The sequence below is a fragment of the Orycteropus afer genome, unplaced genomic scaffold (assembly GCF_000298275.1).
Source record: "Orycteropus afer afer isolate SDZICR_OR568_19922 unplaced genomic scaffold, OryAfe1.0 scaffold00125, whole genome shotgun sequence".
Classification (NCBI taxonomy): domain Eukaryota; kingdom Metazoa; phylum Chordata; class Mammalia; order Tubulidentata; family Orycteropodidae; genus Orycteropus; species Orycteropus afer.
The window spans coordinates 2,542,942-2,548,462 of record NW_006921712.1 but is presented as its reverse complement, the minus strand read 5'-3'; positions in this window follow the sequence as shown (position 1 = coordinate 2,548,462).

Genomic DNA, 5,521 nt, shown 5'->3' with positions numbered 1-5,521 from the left:
TTCGTTCTGCTGTGCATGGGGTCTCTATGAGTCAGAAACAACTCGACGCCACTTAACAACAACAACAACATACTGCCTCATCTTTCTCCTATAGAGCAGCTGAGGGATTCAAACCACTGACCTTTTGGTTAGCAGCCAAAGCCTTAACCACTTCACCACCAGAACTCATTTTACTTAACCCAATATATTTAACATACCACCATTTCAATAACGTAATCAATATAAAAATACCGAGATTTTATAAATACCTATTTTTTTCATAATGAGTCTTGAAAACTTTGTATTTTACACTTAAAGCATCCATCAGTTTGGAGTAGCCACATTTCAAAAGTTCAGTGGTAATATGTGGCTAGTGTCTGCTATATTGAATAGCACAGCAAGAGTTACGAGAAGCAAGCCTTTGTAAAATAAAGTACACACCTAGATGAAGCGCTACATTTTGATTTTGTCATATTGCTCTGCAAAAAGCACCAAGATCTCCATCCAAAGCAAACATCTTCTGAGAGATCTGATTCCCAGATCTAGATGGAGAAGGAAGACCAAAGACATCCAGACAGTGTAATAACTAAGATAAAGGTTTATCAAACACTTCAGAAGACAGTGAAGTGGAAACGTTCATCGCACAGAAGAAACTGAAGAAGTTAGGCAAGTGTGTCAGGGTTTACTGTCACACTTAAAACTGTCCAGAAGCATATTAGTCTGCTCGGTGTGAGGTTCTGTACCTATGAAGCAAAATCTTCTCCTTTCAATTTCAATAGAAATCGGTTAAATATGCATCTTTATAAATTATAATACTAAAACTGATTTGGAAGTATTCAAGAGGGCAAAAGGAAATGATGACTTTAGAACTGTTGAAGAAATCCATAGAGTTTAATGAGCTTTCTGTATAGATTTGAGGAAAAAGCAAATTTGCTTTTATTGAGGGAAAAGAAACTATCTCTAGACAAAAAAAAAGTTCTCTTTACTTATATGCACTTCTGTACTATGAAGATACCTGTATGTTTGGTTTGTTTTTCTTATTTATACATAAATAGATTCAACCTGAGGTAAATGTGGGCAGCTCTTGCTCTCCAAACACTTTTTCCCTAAGCCATGACATACATAGCTTTAATCCACAACCAATCTCCTGCCTATAATTATGAGTAAGTGTTAAGTGATGATGAGTCCTTTGATTCAAAACATCTGTTCCTAGTGCTCTCACTGTTTCTATTCTCATTTCCCATAAGTCATAAATAGATGATGCACTGAACATACTTCAAACTCATTTGAGCACTCATTTCCTCTCCTCCCCTTCTTGGTTGCACAGTTGAGTCAAAGCAACCACAAGCAACAGATAGACAGAAATCAAGGCAAAAGAACAATGGGGTGGCCAATTTCAAGCAGGTTCCACTCAATGGAACTATAAATAGATATACACAAATAGGCCACAGTTCCAACTAAGTGGGATGAGAAGAATAAATAAGCAGGATATATGCAAAGCAGCCACTCCTCAGAAGGAAGGTTGAGCAATCTACTTCTGTAGTGGTAACTCCTCGGAAACCCAAGGAGGGGTTGCTATAAGTCAGTCTGACTCTATGGCAAATAACAACAACAACATGCAAAGCAGTATTTTTCTTTACATATATCATCATAACCAGATCCAGTGCTATGTTTAGCCCACTCCAGGTACCACTTGTGCAGAAATAAAATTTTCAAGTGTCAGTTTCCCACGCCTCCCCTCAACACCTCAGCACTCCAGTTGAATTGCCCTGAACATCAAAATGAATGGACATTCAAAGACATCACCCCAGGTTTCATGAGTTTCACTTCATTGCTTCCTTCTGTGTATCCCCTATATACACACATGTATGTTTTCATTTTGCTGCAGAAATATTCTCCTTTATCACTTCCCCTGGCCTCATGAAATCCATTCACAAAGAGAATGTTGGATTTTGTAAACTTTACTGGGAATTTCCAGTGGCACAGGCTTCTAACCTTACACCAATTCAATATACTCTCTCTCCCTACCTCTCCAGAACCCACAAAATTCTTAGTTAATGTAATTCCCAGGGGAATTCTCAGAGTTGCTATTTATTTCATAATAAAGTGGATATAAATCTGGGCTTCCTTCTTTTTACTATTAATAGGAAAGTGTCCATGCCATATCTTATTGGTTTAATTTACATGGTCCAAACTCCACTCTGCTTTATTGAATGGCTCTAATGTGAACAATTTAAGTCTTCCTTCAGTTCTAAACCCCTACTGAGCTCATATTTGTACCTATTCACAAATAGTTCCCACTCTGAGAGTTTCATCTTCCATCATCCACCATTTCCCTCTGGCTTTCTACATGGTAGTTATGCCCTGACTGTACAATTTTACATTTTCATGCCTTTGCACATGTTTTCCCCACTCCTTCCAGTACTTGTTTGCCTGGAAATGTCTTTATGCAGTACACTCTGTAAAGGCAGAGACCTGTATAAGGTGGAAACCTGTTAGAAAAGAAAAACTCAAATAGAAAAATGGTGAGAGTATATTCTTTCAAAGGTGGAAAACTTGCAAGATCTGGAAAAAACAAAGAAGTCCCTTGAAGTTCTGGCTCTCACTGGTTTTACTGTATAAGATTCAGAAGTCTCCTCAGAGCTATTCTGCAGAGCATACTTTGCCTCCAGATACAGAGTAATTGCATGCTCCTTGTGTGTCCAGAATCAAACATGAACACATCTGCTGCCATCGAGTAGAACCCAACTCACGGTGACCCCGTGTTTGTCAGAGTAGAACTGTACTCCATAAGGTTCACAATGAGTGGGATCTTCCAGAAGTGGATCACCAAGTCTTTCTTCTGAGGTGCCACTGGGTGGATTCAAACTGCCTTCTTTTGGTGAGTAGCCAAGCATTTAACTGTTTGTGCTACCCAGGGACTCTGGTTCCTAGAATTCTACTATTACATTCCTCATCAAACTTACATAATAAATATTTATTCATGTTGCCATATCCCCTGATAGTCTATAGTTTCTCCCTAAGCAGAGAAAACACCTCACGTACCTTAATATATCAGCAACTATTAGAGTACATGGAATTCTATACTAATTCAATAAATAGTTGATAATTGCTTACCAGAATGAATTGGACTCAATTATCTTGTCTTCATTTCTGCTAAAAGGGTAAAGGACTATGTAGCTTTAATTATATTAGTTATATTAACTATTAGTAATAGTAACTTACTACTATAAATACTGTAAAAAGAAGAAACCAGGACTTTCAGGTCTGATTCAGAATTTTTAGCCTTTGGCCCCATGTAAATATATCATTATGGTTTGTCTCAGATAGAAATGCACAGTAAATAATGATGCAAAGGCATATCAATTCATTCCTACTTGGAACACAACACTGTTTCATTTAACACAGCAAATGAAAACTCAGAATTTCAATAAGAAAGACAAAAAAAAAAAGTTCTGAGATGAAAAAACAAAATCACAGAGACAGAAGTAATTTCTATAGTGTTCAATGTATTTCAATTACATCATATACTACTAGTGTCCTTTCCTGATAACTTAAATTAGAATGGAAATGACTTGTCACATAAATCATGACAACCAAGATCAATATTTTCTTCTAAGTATAATTAGACTGAAGCCCTCACAGTTACAAAAAGGTCACATAAAGCAAGGCGGATAAGTGGTACAACTATAATTTCTGAATTTTTTTTGTTGGGGGGTGGTATGGATTTTCCTCTTTTAAGGTAAATTTTAAAAGAATGGATTGAAACCAAAAGAGTACCAGGCTAGGACTTCTAGCCTTTCCCCTGATATCACCTCGATGCGTGACCTAGGATAACCTGCTTAAGATCTCAGGGCTTTAGTTTCTTCATCAGTAAAATGAGGCTTTGAGACAAATAATCTTTAAGGTCCCTTAAAACTCTAACATTCTATGATTTTACAATTTTAACCACATAAAAAGAAATAACCAGATTCCATTGCACAAATATTATGGACACATTATTCTAGACACTAGGTGAGAGGAGAAGAAAAAAGGAAGACTTTTCACGCTTTGTTGTCTACTACACTTCACTTATTTTTTTATGTATACACAGTAAAAGTATCATATTATTTCCTGGGTGCTTTTCATACTTCCCAGATGTATGTAGTATAAAGTTGCCTCTCCAAAAAATGTTAGCTTATTACTGCTGTTGTTGTTAGGTGCCACTGAGTTGGCTCCAAATCATAGCTACCCTATGTGCCACAGAATGAAACACTGCCCGAACCTGTGCCATGCTCAAAATCCTTGTTATGCTTGAGACCATCATTGCAGCCACTGTGTCAGTCCATTTCATTGAGGGTCTTTCCCTTCTTTGCTGTCCCTCTACTCCACCAAGCATGGTATCCTTCTCCAGGAAACAGTCCCTACTGACAGCATGACCACTGTAGGAGAGACAAAGTCAGGCCATTCTCGCTTCCAAGGAACATTCCAGCTGCACCTCTTCCACGGCAAATTTGTTCATTTTTCTGGCAGTCCCTGGTATTTTCAGTATTCTTCACCAAGACCATATTTAAAGGTATCAACTCTGTTTTGGTCTTCCTTACTCATTGTCCAACTTTCACATGCATCTGAGGCTATTGAAAATACCATGGCTTGGGTCAGGAGTACCTTAGTCTTCAAAGTGATATTTTTGCTCTTCAACACTTTCAAGAGGTCTTTTGCAGCACATTTGCCCAGTGCAATTTGATGTCTGATTTCTTGACTGCTGCTTCCATGGGTGTTGACTGTGGATCCAAGTAAAATGAAATATTTGACAATTTCCATCTTTTCTGTATTTGTCATGATTTGGTTTATTGGACCATTTTTGAGGACTTTTGTTTTTCTTTATGTTGAGGTACAATCCATACTGAACAATGCAGTCCTTGATCTTCATCTTTAAGTATTTCAAGTCATCTTCACTTTCAGCAAGCAAGGTTTTGTCACCTGCATATCGCAGGCTGTTAATGATTCTTCCTCCAATCCTGATGCCGTATTCATCTTCATATGGTCCCACTTCTTTGATTATTTGTTCAGCATACAGATTGAATATGGTGAAAGGATATAATCCTGATGCACTCCCTTCCTGATTTTAAACCATGAAGTATCCCCTTGTTCTGTTTGAACAATAGCCTCTTGGTTTAGGTACAGGTTCCTTGTAAGCACAATTAAGTGTTCTGGAATTCCCATTCTTTGTAATGTTATCCATAATTTGTTATGATCTACACAATCAAATGCCTTTGCATAGTCCATAAAATGCAGATAGACATCTTTATGGTATTCTTTGCTTTCATTTATGATCCATTTAACATCAGCAATGATATTCCTTGTTCCAAGTCCAGCTTGCATTTCTGGAAGTTCTCTGTCAATATACTGCTGCAACCAGTTCTGAACTATCTTCAGCAAGATTTTACTTGTGTGTGATAGTAATGATATTCTTCAATAATTTCCACATTCTGTTGGATCACCTTTTGTGGTAGTTATGTGTCAACCTGGCACATATGGATAGATATTGAAAGATATATAT